General features: G+C 52.3%; 1 protein-coding gene across 4 annotated transcripts in view; it reads left to right on the top strand.

Moving 5' to 3' along the window:
- The first annotated feature begins 260 nt into the window (after positions 1 to 260).
- Positions 261 to 25,185, top strand: part of SRC (SRC proto-oncogene, non-receptor tyrosine kinase) — a 50,450-nt gene continuing 25,525 nt past the window's right edge. For 2 of the 4 annotated variants that reach the window (XM_045084185.1, XM_045084187.1), the window contains exons 1-2: positions 262 to 471; positions 17,639 to 17,707. The gene's annotated coding sequence lies outside the window, so the exon portion shown is untranslated. Of the gene's footprint in view, positions 472 to 17,638; positions 17,708 to 25,185 lie in introns of all 4 variants that reach the window. The other 2 variants (XM_045084186.1, XM_045084188.1) reach the window with 2 other exon arrangements.

A 25,185-nucleotide genomic window follows, 5' to 3' on the forward strand; every position in this document is an offset into this window, starting at 1 on the left:
GGGCATTTTGGCTTGAGGGTCTTTTGGGGTCCCACAGGGTGGGGCGCTCTCACGGGGCAGGGTGGGGGCAGGGTTTCTGTGCCTCCGCCCCCGGCCCTGCCCCTCCCGGACCCCCCCCCCCCCCCCCCCCCGGCTCCGGTGGGGTAGGGGGTCCCCATGTGGGTCTTTCCTAGGTCACCGGCGGGGAATACGTCCCCGCACGCTTCCTCGTTCCTCCTCCTCCCGGCGGCCTGCCGGGCCCCTCCTCCCTGCTCGCGCGCTCCCTCCCTCCTCTTCCCCTCCCCGGGCCGCCTCCTCCTCCTCCTCCTCCTCCCTTTCTCTCTCGATCTGTCTCTCCCGGCCCGGAATCCATTCCGGCCTGGGAGCCGGAGCGGCCAGGCCGCCGTCTGCCCGACCCCTGGCTGTCCGGCTGTCTGCCCCCGCCACCCCGTGCGTCTGTCTGCCGGTGAGCCCGCCTACCGACCGGCCCAGGTGAGCCCCCCCACCCCCCGCCCCTCCGCGGACCCCCGGTCCCGGCCGGCATGAGGGAGCCCCCGCCAGGGACCACCGTGGTGGCGGATCGCCGGGCCGCGGGGGGCTCCTGTCCACCCCTCCAACCTCCACCCCCGGGTCCGAGCCGCGATCCCGGAGCGCTGGGCTGGCGCACGGGGACCTGCCCGGCGCGGCCTTTTGTTATGATGCCGCGGGGGGAGGGGGCTGGGGCGGGGGGCTCGGGGGTCCTGTCGGCGCGGGGACCACCTCCAGCTCACCCTGCTCCTGCGAGCCCCCTGAGAGCAGGAGCCAGGCCGAGCCCCCGGGCCAGGTCTAGGCCAAATCTGAAATCTGAGCCTGTCGGCGCCGCCTCTGGCCGCGGCTCCCGGGCCTGGCGCCCCCGGCCGGGGATGGGAGGTGGAGAGGGGGCGGGTAGGGTGGGCCTGGGGGCGCCGAGCCAGGGGCGCGGGGCCGGGGCACCAGGACCTCCCTATCCTACTGGGGCTTAGGGTAAGGCCTGGTGCCGCCGGTCTGCAAGGGACTGGGCCACACTGTTGGTCCCTGCTGCCCCCAGCCCCCCAGCCTCGCCCCTGGCAGGCCCAGCCTCTTGCCTGATCAGAAGTTGGCAAAAGTTTTGGGTTTTCTCCACCAGGCGGGGTCCATCTCTCTGCCTGGGCTTTGGCTGGGGGTGAGTTTGAGTGCCAACGGGGCCAACCACTTGCCCAGCTCTGTGTGGTCAGAGGACTGCCTACCCTCTCTGATCTTGGGGTCTGGATCAGTGGCAGGTCTGGATCAGTCCCCAGGGCTGCGACTCCTGGGGAAGGATGGGTGTGGACAGAAGAGGCTCACCTGTGGGGTATTAGGTCTGCCTCTGGGGCCTTCAGGCTGAGCGGACAGTGGGCAGAACAAGTGAGGCTTGGCCAGGTGGGGTCCCCAAGCTTCGGGACCTTCACAGTGGGGGCAGTGGTCCCTGGGTTACCTGCGGGGAGTCCAGGCCCAGCCACAGTGCCGCTGACATCAGACTTGGTTTCAAGAAGAGGCCAGGCTGGTCCTGTTCCTGACCCTCTTCTCAGCCCCCTGGCCAGGCAGACAAGACACCGAGACTTCTTGTCTCACTGGGTGACCTGGGCCAAGGGATGACCCCTCTGAGCCCCACATGTGGAATGGAGGAATCTACACGTGGGAACCTGGTATGTAGTAGATGCTCAATAAATGAGCACTTCACTGGATGCATTGCTTAAAGTGGGTGAGGCCGAGGGTGCAGGTCCTGTGGGACTCGTGTCCAGTAGAGGATGCATTGGTGTCCGGGAAGCCATCTCATCACCCCTTGAGAAGGAGACAGTTCCAGCACAGTCCTGCCAGCCAGCAGCTGTGTAGCCTCAAGCCGCTCACTGCTTCCTCAGGCCTCAGTCTTATTAAGTATAAAATAGGCCGAATGGAGAAACTGAGGCTCAGAGAGGAGAGGTGAGTTGACCAAGCTCATGCAATTTGACCCCAGAGCTTCAGAGACCCCAGTCTGGCTGCCCTTGTATCCCTCTCCAGTGTCCGGTGAGCAGGGCTTTCCCAGTCTGGGGCTGGGCCCTCAATAGTATTGGAAAAGACTGTCCTGATGGATGAGTGATTGCATGGAAGCCGTGAGGCCCTTTTGGTGGAGTGGTGATATGGTGTGCCTTGGTGATGTGGTCTTTCCACACAGGGAAGTGATTTACAATGTGTCACCTCTCTCAGCTGACTGCCTGCTTAGACCCTCCTGGGTGGCCCCTGGGCTTTTATCCTGAAGGTGTCCCTGCCAGCGTTGCCCTCTCCTCTCTGAGCTGCTTATCTGTTCTTGCTCTTGAAAGCTAAATTTCAGGCCCTCCTCTTCCAGGAAGGCTCCCTGGCTTTGCCTCCTCTCCCCAGCCTCTTCCTGGAGCACGAACTCTCTCTAGCTCACAGCACTGTGCCTGCTTTGGCTTCTTCCCTGATTGTGACCTGGTGGGTAGGTGGGGGGATGTCTGGCTCCCCTAAGCCCCAGGAGCCAGGGAGTAGATGGTTCAGTGACCTTCTGACAACTACCCACTACCCCCCCCACCCCAAACCCCTAGTCCTCAGTTGACCCCATTTTCCCAAACGTGCTTATATGCAAATATCCATGACCCTGTATGAGCTTCTGCTGTATACTAGGAGCTTCTAACTCAGGCTGAGCAGTGTGGTGATGGGGTTAGTAGTGGGAGTTGTAGGAGGCATCAGTCAGGAGGCTTCCAGGAGGTGGTGCTCAGGGAGAGCAAGAAGTTTGCTCCACAAAGTGAGCAAAGTGTCTCTTCAGACACTTCCCAGGGCCTCTGGGGTTGTGGAGTGTGGTCAGTCTGGGTAGGTCCTTGCTGCGGAGTTGTGAACAGGTCCCTGGCCTCTCAGATATTTGAGTCTAGTGCGTGAGCCAAGTAGCAAACAAGTTGCCAAATAAATTAATATATAATCACAGATGCGATAAGGGCATAGAGAGAGAGGCGTGGGGTGCAGGGAATCTAGAAGGAAGTATGTACGAGCTGGCCAGGCATGGAGCTAGGGGGAAGGGCTTGCTAACCAGAGGGAACTGCATGTGCAAAGGCCCTGAGGTGGGGGCGTGTGTCTTGTTATTGAGAAACAATGGGAAGGCCTCTGAATCTAAGAGTGTGGAGAATTAAGGAAAGTGGGTGAAAGGTGAAGTGGGGGGTGTTATGGGGGTTGTTATCAGCAGGCCTGGACGATATGGGGCTGTGTGGGCCTTGGGGAGGAGTTTGACCTTCATCTTCACACAAGGGGCTAATTGGTGTCCCCTGTGTGAACAGAGCCATGCTGGAAGCAGTGGGAACGGAGCTGTTCAAGGCACCTGGTAGGAATAGATCTGTGGGCTGGACTCCAAGCATTCTGTGGGGGCCTAGATCAGGAGTCAAGAGGAGGAGGCATTTGAGGCTGGGCTTTGAAAGTGGAGTAGGAGTTTACTGGCAGGAAGGCAGGAGAGGGGGGCACCCAGCTGTTGGGGCGGTGCATGCAGGGCGGCCGGAGGCTAGCAGTGAGGTGGGAAGCAGGCAGCTGGAGACCAGAGGTATTATAAGGGCTCAGGAGTCAAACGGGTCTGTGTTTGAATTCTGACTGTCTGTGCTTGTCATATATCTTTGGGTCATTTGCTGTAACTTTCTGAGACTTAACTTTCTTCATCTTGAAAATGGAGACAATAAATATCTCCCTATCAGCTGACAGTTAAACGAGGGCTGTACGGCCCCAGTGCATGGGGCCAGCAGGTGCTTAGGGAGGGGGACCTGCCTTGAATGGTATTCTACTGGGTGGCTCAGTGGGCCCAGTGGCTCTGGCCTCGTGGTCTCTGTGGTGAAGGCTTTAAGCAGATGAGCTCGTGGAGTCTGAGGGTGCTGGTCTGGGCGGGAATGGCCTGGGAAAGCCTCCCGTGTGTGGGAGATTTGAGTCCTGCTCACTCCTTTCTGTGCAAGGAGGCTCAGCTGGGGAGAGCACTACTGGTCTACCTCTGCCCAGCTTCTTGAAAAGCCTGCCTTAGGTGAGATCGATCCATTTTCTAGATATAAATACTAAGACCCAGAGTGGAGAAGCCACTTTCTGCCTGGGTCGTGTGGCTCCCACACCTCTCTCTCCCCTTGGATCCCTACAGCCCTTTGCTCCTGCACCCCCTACCGCTCTTACCCTCTTATCTCCACAGCCGACCACCCTGGTTTCCACTCAAGCCACTGGGCAGGGCAGGGGTAGGGGTGCAGGTGCGGGTACTTCCTCTGGGGCGCCTCAGTTTCCTCATCTGTGAAGTGGGATAATATGAGTCATGGCTCCTAGGATGCCCCAAGGGGACTGAAATAAGGCATTTAGCCCACATTGACTAGATGAATAGGGGTGGGGAAGACCCAGACCTGACTCAAGTCCTTCCTCCTCTGGCCGTGGACAACGCCTTCCTGTGACTCAGTTTCTGAAGCTACAAAGTGGGCCTGGGGCTTACCTTTGATAAGGCCAAAGGGAGAGTGGGATGAGATCATATCTGCCTTTACCGGGGGGCTGGCCCTGTTTTACAATTCAGTGAAAAGCAGGCCCAGTGCATGCTTCCTTCCCTGGTGGTCAAGGCCCGGTTCCCACTGTATGTCCAGAGGAGCCTCGGCCTTGGCACACCTCCCCTGTGAAGATGGAATCTGCTCATTTCTCCCGGTGCCTCAAATCTACTGGATGCTCTGTAAATGGGACATCTTTCTCCCTCTCCTCCTTCGTGGGGGCTCAGCTAGTATTCAGTCTTAGGATGGCCCACGCCTGCGCTGCTGTGTTGAGAAGGCTTCTGAGGCCCAGTCTTGGCTTCCCGGGAAGGAGTGCTGTAAGGGATTTGTAATGTTTGCTATTGGCAGATGATTTGAGCATGTTGTACACACGCCATGGGTTTGTCATGCCTGGTCTGTTCTGACCTTCTCTTTTCACAGATGGGGGAATCGAGGCCAGAAAGACCCAGGACATATTATCCAAGCTGGGAGAAAAAGGCCCGTCTCCTATCTTTTGATCCAGGCCTCTCCGGACTCAGCCCCTTCCCACGGGACAGCCTGGGTGGGGCCGAGTCAAGGGGTAGATGAATGGGAAGGATTCCAGAGACCACGGCCAGAAGCCAAACCTCCCTGCTATAGGACCTTGAGCAAGTGACATCCTTCTAACCTGGGCCTCAGTCCCTCTCCTCCCAGCAGAACCACACAGGGGTTTCCAAAATAAAATGAGGAGTGTCTCCTACCCTGGTCCTCAGTTTCCTGCTCTGTGTCGGGAGGACTTTTCCCTCACTGAGGCTCTGCGGTGGGGATCCTTGGTGGCGGGGGGTGGGGGTCCTCCAGGGCAAGCCTGATGGAGTCCTCTTTGAGCCCATGTGGGGCTGTTAGAGACTGTGTGAATGAGTCCTCTGGGTTCCCAGACCTGCTGGGCTGCGAGGCCGGCACAGGCTGACTCCTGGTGCTGGGGGTGGAGGTCGGGGTGGTGATGGTGTCTGGATACTCAGCCCGCCTGTTCAGGCCTGATTACCTTCCCTTGGACTGCCTTTTACTCCATCTGATGTGGGTGTCCTCATGTCATGCCCTGTCCAGCCAGGTCACAGCAGGGTGGCCCATTCCAGGGTGGGCACAATTTTTGTTCCCATTACACAGGAAAGGAAACTGAGGCTCAGAGGGGACAAGGGCTGGGGCCACCATCTCCCAGCACAGCCCAGACTTCTGGCTTCTGGGTGATTTGTAACATCTGATTCCCACTGAGTGGGCACCCAGCTTGCCTGAAGTCTTTCCCACGTATAGGGTTGGTGTGTTGCTGGGAGCAGGTGGTCCTGACTTTCTGGGCTTCTGGTTCTGGCTGATGGATCTCCATTCAGATCTGGAGTACTGGATCTTGCAGGAGCTCCCAGGTCCATGGATTGATCTCATGGGTACTCATTAGGTACTCATGGCATAAAGGGAGTAGACGTAGCAAAAGGCTTTTGGAGCCCATTGGTTCTGGGTTCAAATATTGACTCTGCGTTTGCTGGGTAGGATTGTTGGAAAACAACTGCTTGGGGCTTTAGTGTCCCTGTCTGTGACACGGGGATGACAGTGCCAGGGCCAGCTTCAACAAGGTGGTGTGAGGGTCAGCTGGGCTAATGTATGGCTGCTGTGGCTGAGTCTGCACACAGCGAGTGCTTCACGGTTCTGAACGTCTGTCAGGCAATTTCCTGACAAGGTGGGAATTCTGGATGGGAATTGTGGGCCAATTGATTGGGGGAATCCCCGGGGCTCCCACTGGTTGCTTGTGCCTGTGGCAGGCTTGTCCCATGGGACGTGGCCGAGGGGAAGGTTAACGAGAAACAGACTTTTTTTTGTGACTGGGTGGATTGGAAGTGACCAGCATCACCCAGCCTCCCGAGCCTAGCTCCTGCCTCTGCCCACCTGTGACTCACCCACCTGCGGCTGTACCCCCTTTTCCCTTGTACTCAGGTGGCACTTTAGCCTTTCAGAGTGCTTGGCTCTCTCCCTGTGTGTCTGTCCAGCCTCTGTGCCTGGCCTCTGTGGGCCCACTGCCCAGTGGCCGTCCCTCTCAATACTTGTCTAAGTGGCTAAGATACCTCTGCTTCCGGAAAGTTCTTAGTGACCACCCTCTGTGCCCCAACCTGAGTCCATTCGTTCCTGCTCTGTGCTCTGCTGTCTCTTCTCTGCCTTCCCTCACGGCGCTGACACATTCTGCCCTAGATGGCAAGTCATGGGGTTCTTTTGCCTCAGCAGGAACCATCGCTCTGGTACCGCCCTTGACAGTTTACTAAGCGCTTGCCACAGCCCCCTTTGAGCATCCCCGGCAGGGCCAGGAGGGAGGCAGAACCATCGTAATCCTCTTCATTTGGCAGATGAGGAAACTGAGGCCCCAAGTCAGGGTCACCCCGGCTGGTCTCTCTGTTTGCATAGATGGGACTAACCCCTCGCCCACCCCATGAACCCACTATCTGCTAAGGTGGGAGCCCCTCTCTCAGAGCCCCATGAAAGGATTTGGAGGTGCAGAGAGGTTAAGTGACTTGTCCGAGGTCACATGGCCTGCAGGGATGCAGAGCGGGGAGGGTTCCTTCTAGGACTCAGGGACAGGTTGTGCCCACGGTCCCACCCCTTCTGAGTGGAGAACAAGATGCAGCTGTGATCCTGAGAGAATGGTGACCGGCCCCTGGGGTTCCTTCAGAAGTCACTGGCGCCCTCAGCGCATGGTTGGGCCCTGGGTCTGTTCCTGAGAGTGCCTGCATTTGGTCCTCCCAGCATCCCGCAGGGCCGCCGTTCTGGACCCCTCTCACCTGACTGAGGCTCGGACAAGCAAAGAGACTTGCTCAGGGTCACGCAGTTCACAAATTTGCACCCAGGACCCTGTGAACTCTACAGGCCAGCCCCGCCTCATCCAGGCCAAGCCCTCCTCTGCCTCCTGTCTGACCCCTGACTCTCCTACAGCCCCGCCCTGGCATTCCTCTCAGGGTGGCGAGGCCAGGAGACTGCTCTGGGAAGCTACCAGCCCCGAACCCCAGGGCTTCTCCTCTACCTCTGACTGCTGTCACCCACAAGCTGTGTGACTGTAGTGAGTCAGTTTACCTTTCTGCGTGTCAGCTTCCCTACCTGAAAAATGAGCCTAAGGATGTACGTCGTGGGCTTGTTCCAGGGATCAAGTGAGGTGTGCATGCTGTTAGCAAAGCCAGGGCGTCGTACGCCCTCAACAAAGTTTAGCTGCTGTTTTCTTATCATTTGTATCAACTTGAAGAGGAAAGGGTTGACAGTCAGATGCTCCAGATAGGAAAACTGAGATTCAGAGAAAGGAAATAGCATCCACCAGGCCACAGAGAGATGTCAGGTTCCTGGGGGCAGATTCCACTTTCCAGATGGGGAAACTCTTCCCTCCCAGGGCTCAGTTTTCTCATCTGTACAGTGGGTTTGTGCCTATCGTGGGGGGGAGATAGTTTTGTCACGTCAAACCAGTGTGGTTTCTTAGTCAGTAGCCACCCTAGGGTGGGGGTTGGGGGACGTGAGGGCTCTGGTCTAGTCTGGTGGGGGCTGTTCCCTGTGCACTCTGTCCCTGAATTATGCAGAATTCTCAAGGCTGGGCCTGCCTAGGAGGCTGAACCAGGCTCGGCCAGGCCTTTCGGGGGCCCTGTGGCTACCGGCACCCGGGTCCTACCATGTCAGCTGGTCCACCTGCCGCCTCTGTTGTGTGCCCTGGACAAGTGGCTTCTCTTACTGAGCCTCAGTTTTTCATTGGTGACATGGGGGCAGACGTCTTTCTTCACTGGGCTCCTGGGAAGACTGGATAAGCTCATTTTATTCCAGATTTCTGCCCACGCCAGGCTTAGAGAAAGGCCTCAGCTAGTGGTTATGGTTATGGCCATGGGCAGGACTCTGGTAAGAAGGGGGAACAGCATTCCAGGCAGAGGACCCAAGTGAGCAAAGGCTCAGAGTTAGGACAGTTTAGAGAACACCCTGCAGTTAGGGGAGGGTAAGTGGGACTGGACTGCCATCTTCCAGGAACTGGACTGACTCCGAGGGGAGGGGGCAGGGTGTCAGCAATGACTGTAGTGACCTTGACCTTCCTGCCCTCCAAACTTCAGATTTCCTTTCAGAGCCTTGGGAGCAGCCACCTGTTCTCCCCACCCCCCTCCCTGCCAGGTGTTCCCGAAGGCCCTGGAACCAGATGAGCCACAGTTCTATTTGGGGACAATTCTGCTGTTCCCGTTTCTCTCCTGTGCCCTAGTTTTAGAAACGACGTGGGCTTGGTTACCAGTTGGCCATTTGCAGAAGGCACCCCCCACCACCACTCCGCCCATACCTTAGATCTGTGGAAAGCATGGCAAAATAGGCCTCATTATCGCCTCTGGGAGTTGTTCCTGGCCTCTGTCCCTGGGTTCTCTGGGTAGGGATTGGCAGCTGGACTCTTGATGACCCACTGCTGGTGTCTGGGCCTTGTGCTGGGGTCTGGAGACCCCAAGGGTTGCACCCTGGGACCAGCCCGTACAATGATCAGGGTCATTGCCGTACCACAGGGTGGGCACTGTAGGAACTGTGGCAGCCCATTACAAGGCCAGGAGGGCTTCCTAGAGGAGGTGCCACCTTTAGTCTTAAAGGATGAGCAGGAGCTCACAAGGGAAAAAGTGGTGAGGGCATGCCAGAAAGAAGGGAGAGCCTGGGTGAAGATCTGGAGGTAGGAACTCCTCTGGTGGGTGCAGGCATAGCTTGGGAAGGTGGGGAGTGTCAGCTCATGTACAAGGTAGTTAGAGGGTGACTAGACTAACCAGGCAAGACCTCAATACCTTGCCAGGCTTTGCTGAGGCCTCCTGCTGAAGGTGTGAAGGGAAGACATAGAGAGGGTCAGATCCGGCTCTTCAGTGCTCAGTTACTGTTGCCAAGTGAAGGTAGTCCAGGGAGGCTGGGGTTCCAGATAGGGATCAAGAACCCTGATCTGGGGCAGAAGGTAGAGGCTGGTTTGGGGCCTTGGAGGGAGCAGACCAGGGAGGACTTCCTGGAGGAAGCAGTGTATAACATACCTGAAAGGATGGGACAGTTCTCTGTGGGGAGATGGACCTTGAACCAAGGCCTGAAGGTGTGGGATGAGCAGCTCCTCTTGTTGGACCCCACAAAGTGGTGGGGTTTTGACTTGAGAGGTGTTGGTGCCCGTCCATGGAGAGCCCTGAGCACCTGCTTGGGGAGTCTCCGTGCTGTCCCTGGGCCTGAGGAGAGGCTGCTGGGCACAACTGATTCATTTGGCGTTGTGGCTTTGGTGAGGTGGCCCTGGAGAGAAGGTGAGCACCAGCCAGACAAATGGCAGGTCTGGGATTGATGGGGGAGCAGCAAGGTGAGGGGTGGGGTCCTCAGCCCCTGCTCTGCCTGCCTGGACATCCTTTCCCTGCAGAAGCCCGCCTGGCAGGAAGTGGTGGAGACGTGTTGGGGCCTGGCTGGCCGATTCTGAAGGTGCCTGAGACATGGGTGGGGCGTGGGGCAAGGGCTCTGGGTTCAGGGCCCAGCCTCCCTGCCTTGTTGGTAAACCTTGCCAGGGCAAAGGTCTCCCCACTTGGGTGCAGGGCTAGGCATCGTGTCCATTTCTGCCTCCAGAAAGGCCCCTCCCCCCTCTTGAACCCAGAGTGTCTGTACTCTAGATGAAGTGGGTTGAGAACCGTGGTTGAAGATTCTGGTGCCAGATGGGCATGGGTTTGAAACCCAGCTTTATTCTCTGTGGGCCAGGAGACCTTGGCAAAGTATCTCTGCCATTCTGAGCCTCAGTTTCCCCATCCGCAAAATGGGGGTCACCCTAGAGTCTCCTAGGGCTGAATGAGATTTCAGAGGGCTGCGCCCAGCACCGTGCCTGCCCCTGGGGTCTGGCTTTCGCCCCTGGTCTGGCTGACCAGGGTGGTGGGACCTGCTGGGCGGCTGAGGGGTGGTTTCTGGTCTGCCTGGGCTCAGCAGAGGCACTGAAGACAAAGACCCTTTGTGGTGGGACAGATGGAGCCTGGGAGCCCCCCATCTTGGGGCCACCCGCCCCTCCTCCTCATCCATTTCCCCCGGGGGAAGGAGCTTCCTCAGACAGAGAAGATGGGAAATGAAAGTCGCGCTGTGCAGGAGGAAAGGCTGGGCTGGCTGCAGCTGCAGAGGCCAGAGCCTGGCTGGTGAGCTCGGGCGGATCTGTCCCTTCTCTGGGCCACCTTCTCAGGGGCCTGGGCATCCTTGGCAAGTCCCAAGCCCCCTGTGTGTGCCCTGTTCACTTATCCATCCATCCACCTATCCATCTGTCTATCCATCCGTCCATCCATCCATCCATCTGTCCGTCCAGCCATCTCTCTGTCCATCCATCCATCCATCCATCCATCCATCCATCCATCCATTTGTCCATCCATCCACCCGTTCAGTAATTACCAGATATCCACCCCATGCTAGGTCCTGTGCTTTCGGCTAGTGTCCACTCTGGCCAGGTGGTAGCCACGCGTCCCAGCTGGTGACTGTTTCGCCCGTTCCACGTGCTGTAGACATTCAGCTGTGAGACAGGAGTGGTCCCTGTTCCCCTCAGCTGGGCGTTCTGGCCGTGAGCTGTGTCATCAGAGCTGTGGGCTGTGCTAGGAAGGAGAAGTTGAAGGTCTTCGCCTGGACTGGGGGAGGTCAAGAGAGGTCTTGTGTGAGGAGGTAGCTTTTGAAATGAGACTCAAAGAGAGGGCAGAGCTGGTTGGGTGTGTTGCCATTTAAGCAGGTGGCCAGGAAAGGCCCTGTGAGCCTGTGACGTCTGAGTAAAGCACCTGAAGCAAGTGAAGGAGGGAGGTATGGACGGGTCTGGAGACCGCGTGCTCTGGGCAGAGGGAGCAGCGGGGGCAAAGGCCCGAGTGAGCGTGTGCCCTGGGTTCTCAGGGAAAGGGGAAACAGTGGACAGTGTGAGCAGATCAGAAGGGGGTGGGCCTGGGAGAGTCCTCTGTAGGCCATGGGAGGTCCCTGGGAGGACTTTGTCCTTTGTGTTGTTGGGGCTGTGAAGCGGGAGCGGTGGTTAAGACTGACATTCCAGAAAGGCTCTCTGCCCCCAGTTGGCCAGCTTGGAGGAGGAGACTGGGCCGGGACTAGGGGGGTGGCCATGGTGAGAGGAAGTGGCTTCAGGATGTGTTTGGGGGTGGACCAACAGGACTCGGAACTGGGTTGCATGGGGGCAGGGGCCGTTGTCTCTCCTTTCTTGGGCTGCTGGTGATGAGGGCCTGAGTCCCTGTCACAGACAACTGTGGTTTCTGGTTTATGATCGTTTCCTCTCCCCAGCCCATCTGGAGGCACAAATTCCCAGTGCCTCCTTCACCGTGTCCTGAGGGCTGGACTGAGCCGTCCAGTTCCTACACATGAGGTGAAATGGTCAAGACCCTGCCCATTTTACAGATAAGAAAACTGAGGCTCAAAGTGGTATACCCACTGCCTGAGTTACACAGCCAGGCAGGGTTGGCGCTTGCCCTCTTGGGACTCCATGGATCTGTGGATCTGAGGACTATGGATCCTGCCTCCCCAGTTCCAGCTCCAGATTTCTGGGGGTACCGAGATTTCTTTCCTGCCCTGAACTACCTTGGGGAGAGGGAGGCTGCTCAGTGACCTCCGGCGTGGGGTCAGGAGCCTGGGCTCTCCCTGGCCATGTGACCTGGACCTCGGTTTCCTCTGCTGGGGGTCCCTAGCTCCTAGCGGTGCCGGGAGGACCAGATAAAGCGAGGCGTGTCAAGTACCAGGCCTGGTGGTAGGCATAGAGTAAACATGAAGTAATCAGCAGGTAGTTTTATTGTTGTTTCTGTGGGGAGTAAGGACGTGTGTACGTCTGGCCTCCGGCTACGTCCACCCACAGTGCAGGGCTTTGGGGCAGACCTGCAGTTGCCCGGTGGTGTCTTCTAGGTGACTCCACACCAGAGGATTGAGGGTTCCCCTGGTCCCTAGGGAAGCTGGCCACGAAGCAGCTGGGAACAGAGTGGGGTTTTATACCAGGTGGCCTGCTGCCTCGGCCCTCTCCTGCACCACTCATTTCCTGGTCTTGCCCTTCCCTGTAGGGCTTCTAGGCTGTGGGCAGGTGGAGGCAGGTCCTAGCGGGAAGGGATCCTGCCCTCTGCAGGGCGGGGCAGGGCCTGGAGTCGGGAAAGAGGGCCCCTTCCTGCCCAGGAAGAAACCCGAGAGCGGCAGGGGCTGGAATGGTTCTGTCTCTGTGGGGCTGGGTTTAGTGGGAGCTCCAGGATCCACTTAGCCTTTGCCTTCCCTGGGCTGCGGGTCCTGCCCCCAGCAGCATCCCTGCACCCCTCGGCTGGTGCCAGCCCGAGCCTGCAGCCCCCGCTCCGCCCCGGCTGCACTGGCGGAGCCGGTTTGAGGCTTGCCAGCCCCGAGCGTGTCTGTTCCACGAGCACGGGACCAGACATGTTGCGGCAGTCCTGGCCCATGGATGGCCTGGCTTCCCCTTCCTTCGCTCCTTGCTCACTCAGCAAACATCCCCTGGTCCCTGTTCTGTGCCTGGACCCCGTTCTATGCCTGGGCCCGTGCTGAGTGGGGCTGGGGGCCTGGAGTTGTCTCTGGCTTGCCCACTGCCCTGTGTAGGTCAGGGAGGTCAGAAGCCCAGCCACAGGGACCCCTCAGGTGGTGGCAGGAGATGGGGCTGGTTGGGGTGTAGGCTGTGGGGCAGGACAGACCCAGGACTGAGGCCTGTACCTCTCCATTGTCCCAGGCCCCGGGTGGGACCCATCCATCCTTCCCTCCCTCCCCCTGGCTCTTCCTCTCCCCTTCCCTTCATCCCTCCCTCCTTGTACTAGAGTTTGTGAAGGGTCAAGGGGGGCAGGTCGGGAAGCCCTGGGGGAGGGGTTACATGGTTGCGAGTTGAGGGTAGGGCCGAGGGGTAGGGAGGAGGGAGAAAGCAGTGGGCCTCCATCCTGCGAGCTGCAGGGAGAAGCTTTAAGGCCCATCTTGCCCATCATCAGCCTCAGGCTCCGAGGCTCCCCCGCTCAGGTCTGACAGAGGCATCATTTTATGGGTTAAGTAAAGGGAGAGCTGGACGTCCCAAAGCCACGCATCTGGTGGTGGGGGGGCACCTGTGTGTGGGCCTCGCGGTTGGGGGAGGGGATGGAGCTCAGAGCTGACTGTGTGGAGGGGACCAGGCCATCAGGTGCTCCTGCCTACTCGTGTCCCTCGCGGAGTTCTTGCCTGGGTGTGGGCAGCGAGGAGGGGGCACTCTGTGTTCCCAGAGCAGAGAAGCAGAGCTGCTGGCAGGGATTCATGAACACTGTGAGCCCCTGAGTGCAGTGGGCAGAGGCTGCCGGCTGGCAGTTGTCCCCCTAAGGCCCGTCCGCCAGTCGGGGTGGGGCAGTTGGCAGCCCGGAGGGGTTGACCTTGGAGAAGCCCGGAGAGAACAAAACTTGAAGTCTCAATGGCACGGGGTGACGGTGGGGTCGGGAGTGGTATCTGCTAAGGAAGCCTTGGCATGCCAGGGCGTCTGTCCAGGTCCAGACACCTGGCCTCAAGATGGGGTGTGACTTATCTGAGATCACACAGCGATTCTGACTGAAGACTTTCACCCTCCCCGTGCCCACACCCTCGGTCAGGGGCCACACTCGCTTGGCTCTGTGATGCCGGTCTGGGCGCCCCTTGCCCCAAGCCTAAGCTCTTGGTCTGTGAAGGGGGACGTCTCACAGAGGCTCCCTAGCATGGGGACTGTGGCCTCTGCTCACCCGCTGGCCTTGCTTCTACCCTCTAGGGTAGAAGCCAGAGTAGGGTTGAAGGGGAACCTTACCAGCCCCAAGATGCTCCCATGGGCAGGAGGACCCAGCAGCAGCTTTCCAGTGACTGATCTCTTAGGCCTTTGATATGGGGGATGGTGGGAAGTGGACATGGGAACACTGGAGCCACCCACTGTGTGCCTGTCTTTTTGCCCATTTTGCTGCTAGGGAGACTGAAGCTACGTACTGAACACTGACTGGCTCCCTTCCTTTCTTTTAATGACCCCACCTTTAGGCCTTTGCCCAAGCAGGCCCTTCTGCCTGGATCATACTTCCTCTGCCTCTTTTCACACACTGCCCAGCCTTTGGACCTCAGCTGTGATGTCCCTTCCTCAGGGAAGTCCACCATGGTTTAGGATCCTTCTTGTCCCTCCAGCCTGCTGGAACTGGAGGTTACTGTGGTCTGATAGGATCACTGTGTGATGAAAACTCACTAACCTTACCTGCCCCATCACATACCCTCAGGGGCCTGAGAAAACTTTAATGGTCTCCCCTCTCAGTTTTTCAGACCTTTCTGATCTAAATTGCCAGACTTCTCTCTCTCAGGGCCTGCTTCAGACCTCTTCAGGCCTGGCCCAGACACCAGCAGTGACCCAGTTAAGCCGGGACCCACGCAGTCCAGACGTCTCACGCAATGACCCCCTGTACATCTGGCCTTCCTGCCTCAGGATCCTGGCACATGTTGTGCCAACCCTCCTAGACTGCCCTTCCCATGCTTCCTTATAGGTTCTGTGGAGGCAGGATGGTCTTTGGTATCGCCTGGATCTGTGTTGGCATCTGGGTTTCTACTTCCTGGCTTGGCAGCTTCCTGGAGACTTGACGTCCTCACGTGTAACATGAGTGTGGTCGTGGCTCAGTTCAGGGCTTTTGGGAACATTTGAAGGGATAGTGTGAACCTTGGGTGGGAGGATGGGGGAGGGGAACGTGGCCATCAGCATGCCCCATTCCACCCCTCTAGCCTGCACTGGATCAGTTGATGGCACTGAGTTCTGCTGAGGGAGCCAAGGGGGCCCTAGATCCTACCAAGAAGAGCCCAGTCAAGGCTCCTTCCTCAGGGCCTTCCCTGTAGGCAGAAGCTCCGAGATGGAGGGACTTGTCAGTGAGCTGCTAAGAGATTTTCGTCCCATCGTTTAATTGGTGTGTGTCCGTTTTCTCATTTATAAATGGGATAATGAGAATGGTACCCAGTAGATCCTAAATAAGTACTAGCTTTTCCTACTGTCATTGTTCGTATCCCCCTAGTCTGCAGCCAGAACCCTTTCCATATTCCAAACCACCTGTGGGAACACACCCGTGTTTGATAGGTGATTCTTTCGCGAGTATGAAAGGAAAGAAGGACTCAGGTGAAGACCCCTGCCCGCGGGGAGCTTCCATTCAGGTGTGGGAGGACGGAGGGGAGCCTGGAATGGGAGGCAGCCCCCATTCGTGAAATGCGAGCGTTGGACTGACACCCTCGCCACGTCCCTCCGGCCTCCTCTGTGGACAGGGCGGTGCTGGTGGCACCTTCCCCGCAGGGCTGTTGTGAGGAGGGACGGGGTGGGGGGTCAGGTGGGGACCCGGCCTCAGAAGTTCAGAAGGGTCCCGTGTTCATTCCATATGTGGCCACTCCATACATCAGCCACTCCCCCTGTCCTGGCCTCCCATTTCCCTGTATGGACAGTGGACTGGCCGTGGAGCCCTGCTTAGTCCCCAGTGCATGGACTCCCTGCCGGAGGCCAGCTGGGACCAGTGGCCTTGGACAGAAGGGCTGATGGCAGCCTAGGGCCCGGAGACCCAGGATCCCGAGGACCCACTTCTATCTCGGATGGTGGCCGGGGCACCTGACTTGGCTTCTCTGAGCCTCCATCTGTCCCCTCCCCTGCAAGACAGGGCTGATTGCCCCTGCGTAGCTGGGTCCTGATGAGACCCAGGGAACTAAGCAATAATGGAAGTGATCACGTTCTCAACAGTGACATCCCCTTTTATGAAGCGTGGCCTGTGTGCTCCGGGCTCTGCGTCGGTTAGCTCATTTGCCTTTGCAGCTGCCTGGGGATGACCATGGGCATCTCCGTGGTACCAAAGGAGGCTTTGGTTAATTTATCTAGGGTCCGCCTGTGGGCTGTGGTGGAGGGCCCCCTTTACCCTATATGGTAGCCCGCCTGGCTCGGGTAGGTGCCTGATAGTGTCTTTCCAGTCCCTCTCTCTAGAGACAGGACTGATGGCTGCCGATGGGCTGTTCACTTCCCCACCACCTCCTCCCCCTCCACCCCAACACATTCCTGATACAACCTCCACCGCCCATTCTTCCCCACCCCTGCTTGGGTCGCTGCTATCAGGAGACATTCCTGGAGTAGGCTGAAGAGCTCCCAGCTTGGGTGCTTCTGAGAGGGGTTGTGACCACTGATACTGGTCCTGTTGTTGGCTCCCTTGGAGGTGGGTCCTTGAGACATGAGGTCACAGAACTCAGACGGTTCAAGTCCACTTGTGGCTGCTGTGTCTTATGGGCTCTGTGACCTTCGGCAAGCACCATGACCTCCATATACTTCAGTTTTCTCATCTGCCAAACAGGTCTGGCCACACAGGGCTGCTGTGGGCTCATCAGGCTTCATGCTCGAAATGCCGTTCTTAGTATGATGTCTGACACACAGGAGTCTCTCTGCTCATCAACTGGCCGTTGTTGTCATCCGAGAACCAACTGTCTCTCCTTTCGTGGGCCCTCCAGTTTAGATGGTATCTGTCCACCTTCTGAGGGGTGCACATCAGGAGGACCCCCTGCGGGCATTTTCTTCTCCAGGCCTGCGGGGTGAGGGAGAGGGTGGAGGTCTTTTCAGAAGTTGAGATCCTGCTGTGTGATCTTAGGCTACCCCTGTCCCTCTCTGAGCCTCCTTTTCCTGGTCTGCTCTTTGAGCAGTAGGATGTGCGGTTCTGCCCCAGTCCCTCCATGTCCCCATCACTATAACTCCTCCCTTGGAAGGTTTAGCCCCTTCGCTTTTGTCTTGTCTTTCTCACCACAGTGGTCGGCGTCTAGCAGATGCTCAGCTAAGCTTAGTGGAAGGAACCAACGAAAGTGCAATTGAGTGAATACCCAGGGCTTTCCTATCTCCAGGTCTTCGAGTGCACGTCTCCCTTGGCCCAGGAGCATTGTTCCCAGTCATCTCTGCTTCTGGAACTCCTTCTCATTCTTGAAGTCCTTCTCAAATGCTGCCTCTCCCAGCAAGCCTTACCCGGCTTCTCCCAGTCAAGAGGATGGCCAGTGCTCTGCACGTGTGGTCCGAGGCCCCCTGCTGCCACCTGGTACCGTCCACCTTGGTGTAGAGGGTGACCTATTAATAAACAATAAGGACCGTGCCCCGAATGGGCACCAGGCACAGCAGAGAGCCCTGTGCATGGGCTGTCTTATTTGCTCCTCCGCAACAACCTTGAAGGCTGATACGATTATCTCTCTCTTTGCAGAACATAAGCTCAGAGAAGCGAGGGGACTTTGCCAGCTATGAGAGAGAGAGCACCAGGATTCAAGACCAGGTAAGCCTGTGGTTTTTCCTGAAAGGAAAAGAAAAAGCACACACACACACACACACACACACACAGACACACACACACACACACAGAGTAAAAAAAAAAAAAATTCAAAGTATAAAGGAAGACAGGTAAAAACCTTTCTTGGACCCAGGTCTCCTTGCCAGAGACAACCATTGGGAGGGGTTCTGGTGTGTCCTTTCAGGGAGATGGAGAGGCGTGAATAAACGTGTAACACACACATACACACACGTAGCCTGTGGTATAACTTTTTTCTTGACGGCGTACGTTGGGGATTGTTGGGTGCTGCTTTCTTTTTTATGGTTGCTTAGTCTTCGTTGTGTGGTTGGAGACCATGCTTTATTTAATTCGTGAAGAATACTTTGGTTGTTTCCAGTCTCTTCTTACAGACAGTTCAGTGATGGAGACCCTCAGTCATACACTTAGTATCCATGTGGGACGATACCTTGAGGATTGATCCCAAAATGTGGGGTGAGAGGGTGTATGCAGTCATAATTTTGATGGCGATTGTTAGATGGTCCTTCCGGTGGGTTGTGTTGATGCTCACCCCCATCCCCTGGTCTTTCTTCCCTCTCACAAGGTGGGTTGCTGTAGAATTTTGGGGTCTTTGGCAATCTAATAGTTGAACAGTGGCCCTCTGCTGTAGTGTTTTGTCTTTAAATATCACAGCTTTACTGAGATATAATTCACATATCAAACAATTCAACCATTTAAAATGTACTGTTTAATGGTTTTTGGTATACTCACAGAGTTGTGTAACTATCACCACAATCAATTTTAGAACATTTTCATCACCCCAGAAAGAAGCTGTGTTTCCATTAGTCACTCCCCACTCCCCCTCAGATGTTCCTCCTCTAGCTCCAGGCAACAACCAATCTTTCTGTTTCTATAGATTTGCCGATTCTGGACCTTTTCTATAAATGTGGTCTTTTGTGTCTAGCTTCTTTCACTTAGCATCATGTTTTTAAGGTTCATCATGTCATCATCGTGTCATAGCATGTTATCAGTACCTCATTCCTTTTTCTTGCCAAATAATATTCCATTGTCTGGATATAGTGGCCACATTTTATTTGTCCATTCGTCAGCTGCGGCACATATGGTGGTTTCCATTTTTTGACTATTACGAATCATGATGTTATAAATATTTGCGTACAGGTTTTTACGTGAAGGTTTTCTTTTCTCTTGGGTGCATACCTAGAGCAGAGCTTCTGAATCATAATGGTAACTTTATGTTTAATCTTTTGAGGAAATACCAAGCTGTTTTCCAAAGTAGCAACACCACTGTACATTCCCATCAGCCACGTTTCCAACAACTTCCAGTTATCTTTTTAATTATAGCCTTCCTACTGGGTGTGAAGGGGTAGCTCATTGTGGTTTTGATTTGCATCTCTTTTATGACTAATAACGTTGAACATCTTTTATATAGTTATTGCCCATTTGTAGTTCCCCTTTGGAGAATCAGATCCTTTGCCCATTTTTTAAAATTATGTCATGTGTCTTTTTGTTGTTGAGTTGTAAGTGTTCTTTATATATCCTAGGTATAGGTCCCTTATCACAGATAAGATTTGCAAGTATTTTCTCCCATTCTGTGAATTCTTTTTACCTCCTTGATGGTGTCCTTTGGACACAAAGGATTTTAATTTTGGTGGCATCCAGTTTATCCATTTTTTCTTTTGTTGCTAATGCTCGGGGTATCATATCTAGGAAATACAAGGCCATGAAACGTATACATAGATTTTCTTATAAGTTTTTTTTTTCAGCTTTACTTTGCGTATTTAGGTTCATGATCCATTTTGAGTTAATTTTTGGTGTAAGGCTTCCACATTTTGCTTGTGCATATCCTGTGTTTCCTGCACCATTTGTTGAAAAAGACTGTATTTTCTCTGTTGTGTGGTGTCGGCACTCTTGCCAAAACTCAATTCCCTATAAATGTGAGGGTTTATTTCTGTCCCTCAATTCTCTCCCATGGATTTATACATCTGTCTTCATGCTAGTACCATGGTGTTATTGACTGATTGATTTGACTGATTGATTGTAATCTCTACCCCCAACGTGGGGCCCTAACACACCATGAGAGATCAAGAGTTGTGTGCTCTGCCATCTGAGTCAGCCTGGTGTCCCCATGGTGTCTTGATTACTGGAGCTTCACCTCAACTTTTGAAATTGAGAGGAATGAGCCCTTAAGCTTTGTTTCTCTTTTTCAAGATTGTTTTTGCTATTCTGGGTCCCTTGACCTTCCATATGAATTTTAGGATCAGTTTGTCAATTTTTGCCAAGAAGATAGCTGGGATTTCGATAGGGATTATGTTGAGTCTGTAGATGAATTTGGGGAATATTGCCACTGTAACTGTGTTTAGACTTCTAGTCCATGAACGTGGGATGTCTTTCCACTTATTTAGATTTTCTTTAATTTCTTTCAACAGTTTTTGAAGTTTTTTAGAGTGTAAATTTTGTACTTCTTTGGTTACTCTTATTCCTAAGTGTTCCTTTGATATTGTAGATTGTTCTCTTAATTTTATTTTTGGATTATTCATTGCTAGTGTTTAGAAATATAATTTATTTGTTATATATTGATCTTATACCTTGCAGCCTTGCTGAACTTGTTTATTCTGATAATTTTTTATAGGAATCCTTAGGAATTTCTGTATACAAGATCATGTCTTCTGCAAACAGAGATAGCTTTACCTCTTCCTTTCTAATCTGGTTGCCTTTTATTTCATCTTCTTCTCTATTGCCCTGCCTGGGCAGTGTTAGTACAGTGTTAAAGAGAAGTTGTAGGAGTGGACATCCTTATGTTATTCCTGATCTTAGGGGGAAGGCATTCAGCAATTCACCTTTAAGTATGATATTAGAGAGAGTTTTTTGCAGAAGCCCTTAATCAGATTCAGGATATTCCAGGGAATTTGTTGAGTGTTTTTATCATGAAAGAGTGTTGGATTTTATTAAATACCTTTTCTGCATCTATTGAGATTATTGTGTTTTTTGTCCTTTATTCTATTTGGTTGGCATATTACATTAATTAGTTTTTAGGCATTTAAACCAACGTTGTATTCTGGTCATGATGTATAATTCTTTTTATGTGTTGATGAATCCAGTTTTTTAGTATTTTGTTAAAAGACTTTTATATCTTATATTCATAAGAGATAGCAGTCTGTAGTTGTCTCCCCCCCCCCTTTTTTTTTTAATATGATGTCTTTGTCTGGTTTTGGTAATAGGGTGCTGTTCCTAGTAAAGACTTGGTATATTAATTCTTCTTTAACTGTTTGGTAGAATTCACCAGTGAAGCCATCTGGTCTTTATTTGTAAGATGTTTTAAGATTATTCATTCAATCTCTTTACTTGTTTTAGCTTTATTCAGATTTCCTATTTCTTCTTAATTTTGGTAGTTTGGTAGTTTGTGTTTTTTTAGGAGTTTGTCCCTTTCATCTGAATTATCTTATTTGTTGGAGTAGTTATAGCATGCCCTTATAACTTTCTTTATTTCCATAAGGTTTATAGTTTTGTTCTCTCTTTTGTTTCTGATTTTAGTAATTTGAATCTTCTCTCTGATTTTCTTGTTCAGTGAAGCTAAAGATTTGTCAATTTTGTCAATTTTTTTTTTTTAAAGGATTTTATTTATTTATTTGACAGACAGAGATCACAAGTAGGCAGAGAGGCAGGCAGAAAGGGCGGGGGGCGGGCGGGGAAGCAGGCTCCCTGCTGAGCAGAGAGCCTGATGCGGGGCTCAATCTCATAACCCTGGGATCATGACCTGAGCCGAAGGCAGAGACTTTAACCTACTGAGCCACCCAGGCGCCCCATTTTTGTCGATCTTTTTAAAGAACCAACCTTTAGTTTTGTTGATTTTCTCTGTTGTTTTTTTATTTTCTATGCCCTTAATTTCTTTTTTGTTTGTTTTCTTTTTTTTTAAATAATTTTTTTTTGTTTTTTAATAAATATATAATGTATTATTAGCCCCAGGGGTACAGGTCTGTGAATCACCAGGTTTACATACTTCACAACACTCACCATAGCACATACCCTCCCCAATGTCCATAACCCCACCACCCTCTCCCCTCCCCCAGACCCCCGGCAACCCTCAGTTTATTTTGTGAGATTAAGAGTCTCTTACAGTTTGTCTCCCTCCCTATCCCATCTTGTTTTGTTTATTCTTTTCCTATGCCCCAAACCCCCAATGTTGCATCACCACTTCCTCATATCAGGGAGATCATATGATAGTTGTCTTTCTCCAATTGACTTATTTCGCTAAGCATAACATCCTCAGTTCTATACTCTCGTCGTCACAAATTATGCCCTTAATTTCTGCCCTAATCTTTATTTCCCTCCTTTTACTTGCTTTAGGGTTAATTTGCTTTTCTTTTGCTATTGTGTGAAGGTGGAAGGTTAGGTTATTGGTTTGCAATCTTTCCTCTTTTTCATTTATTTTTTCTTTCTTCTTCTTTAAGATAGGCAATTATAGCTATAAGTTAAGCTTTAAGTTCTACTTTTACTACATCCCATACATTTTGATATGTTGTGTCTTCATCTTCATTCACCTCAAAGCATTTTCTATTGTTTTGATGATTTTGATTCATTGGTTATTGAGGAGTGTGTTAATTTTTACATATTTGTAATTCCTGTTATTGATTTCTTAATTCATCATATTTTGGTTGGAAACATACTTTTTATGATTTCACCCCTTTTGAATTTATTAAGGCTTAATGACTTAGAATATGGTCTGTCCCAGGGAATGTTCCGTGTGCCATTTGCCCTTGAGAAGAATGTGTATTCTGCTGTGGTTGGGGAAATTGTGTACTTTTAATTTGCATAATCTTATAAGTGAGGTGAGTGTCTTGTCATATGTTGAAGAGCCATTTCATTTGCTATAGACTATTATTATTTTTTCTTATTTTGTGGAGTTTATTATATATAAAGGGGATAACCCTTGTCTCTCATATGGGTGACAAATATTTTTCTTAGTTTGTTTCTTGCCTTTTGCATTTGTTTATATTTATTGAGCCCTGCAGACATTTTAGATTTTTATGTAGATAGATATATCATTTTAAGAATGATTTTTAGGTTTTGTCCGGTATTAAGAAATGTGTTCCTGATTTTGAGATTAGAAAATTTATTCTCTGTCCCCCTTTCTAAGCTTTTTGGTTTTATTTTTGTGTGTTTTAAATCTGATTGATCTGGAATTTATAGGCATATGGAATAAGTTTAAAACCCAACTTTGTTTCCCAATGGCAGGTCATTGATCTAAGCTCGATCTTAAAAATAATCTACCTTTTTTTGCACCAGCATGAAATGCCACTTTCGTTATGTGTTAAATCCCTGTAGGTTTTGGGAAATTTTTGGACCCCCCCCCATTCTGTTGCATTGGTTTTCCTGTTTTTGTGCTGATAGGACAGAGCTTTCTTTTTCTTTTTTTAAAAATTTTATTTATTTGACAGACAGAGAGAGATGGCAAGAGAGGGAACACAAGCAGAGGAGTGGGAGAGGGAGAAGCAGGCTTCCCATAGAGCAGGGAGCCCAATGTGGGGCTCTATCCCAGGACCCTGGGATCATGACCTGAGCTGAAGGCAGATACTTAACGACTGAGCCACCCAGATGCCCCGACGCAGTTTTAATTACAGTAATTTTCACTACCTGGTCGGGCTGTTTCCCGCCATTACTGTTTTTAGGATTTTTCTGGCTACATTTACTTTTAGTTGTAACTTTAAAATTGATATACCTAGATTAAAAAAAAACCCTGCTGGGGTTTTTATTGGGATCACATTCAACTGTGAGATGAATTTAGGACGAATCGATATTTTCATAATGCTAAGCTTTCTTTGATTTTCTTTTCCTTTTTTTTTTAAAGATTTTATTTATTTATTTGAGAGAGAGACAGTGAGAGAGAGAGCATGAGCGAGGAGAAGGTCAGAGGGAGAAGCAGACTCCCCATGCAGCTGGGGGCCCGATGTGGGACTCGATCCTGGGACTCCGGGATCATGACCTGAGCCGAAGGCAGTCGTCCAACCAACTGAGCCACCCAGGCGACCCTTTCTTTTCTTTTTTAAAATAGATTTTATTTGTTAATTTATTTGAGAGAGAGTGAGCCTACGAGTGTGAGGTGGGAGAGGGGCCATGGGAGACGGTGGGGGGCGGTGTGGAGAATCCTCTAGCAGAGCAGACTCCGAGCTGAGCGCAGAGCCTAATGCTCTGATGCGGCCTTGATTTCATGATCCTGAGATCATGACCTGAGCTAAAATCAAGACTACCTTGCTTTTATTTTCTGATTGCTGCTGGTGTATAGATACATTGTTGATTTGGGGGTGTTAACTTTTAATTTCCTTCCACTTTACTTAATTTGCTCTTTGCTTCATAGTTGTGCAGCGGATTCTCTTAGATTTCCCAGGCCTGTGCTGATAACATCTGCAAATGATGATCCTTGTCTTCTCTTTTCTAATTTCATTTTATTACTTCCATTTCTTATTCTTAGCTCACTGGATTGGCAAGGATCTCAGAGCAAGGTTAACTAGTGGGCATGCTCATCTTTCTTGGACTTTTTCCCCGTGAAGTGGCTTTTCTAGGCCTGGGCTCCTAATGAACCCCAACAGATAGTCCCTCCACGGCTGTGCACTGAGCTTGGCACGTAGTAGGAGTCTGGGAAGCCTTTGCCTCATTGTAAGAGTGATTACAAAAGATCAAGGATCTGGGGTGCCTGGGTGGCTCAGTCAGTTGAGCCTGACTCTTAATTTTGGTTTAGGTCCTGATCTCAGGTTTGTAAGATTGAGCTGCATCTGGGGCTCTGTGCTCAGGGTGGAGTCTGCTTGTCCCTCTCCCTCTGCTCCTCCCCTCGTTCAAGTGCACGTTCTCTCTCTAAAATAAATATGTAAATAAAACCTTAAAAAAAAAAAAAGCAAGGATCTAAAAAAGGTCATGCACAGTAATGATGATGGTAGCTAATATTTATGGAGCACTTCCTATCTGCTAGGCCCTCTATAAGTATTATCTCTATGTTTTCTTTCTTTTTTTTTTTTTTAAAGATTTTTAAAATTTACTTGACAGAGAAAGAGATCACAAGTAGGCAGAGAGGCAGGCAGAGAGAGTGGGGGAAGCAGGCTCCCTGCTGGGCAGAGAGCCTGTTGCGGGGCTTGATCCCAGGACCCTAGGATCATGACCTGAGCTGAAGGCAGAGGCTTTAACCCACTGAGCCACCCAGGTGCCCCACCTCTATGTTTTTCTTACAATAAGACTAGTTATGTGGGAACAATTACACTGATTCCCATTTTTGAGAAGGGGTAGACTGAGGCCCCTTGGGGCTGCCTGGCTAGAAATTGGCAAGCTGGACTTGAACCTGGCATTCTAGCTCTAAGCCTGGAGTTTTGTGATGCTTCTGTTTTCCTGGAAGGTCCAGAGTTATGGTCAGTGATGTCAGAGGTTGGCCTCTGAGCCCTGTGTTGCTTCTGTGTGGGGGAGGCGGAGCTGGTGGAGTGGTG

The sequence above is a fragment of the Mustela putorius genome, unplaced genomic scaffold, assembly GCF_011764305.1.
Source record: "Mustela putorius furo isolate JIRA1106 unplaced genomic scaffold, ASM1176430v1.1 tig00000743_pilon_pilon_pilon, whole genome shotgun sequence".
NCBI classification, from domain to species: Eukaryota; Metazoa; Chordata; class Mammalia; order Carnivora; family Mustelidae; genus Mustela; species Mustela putorius.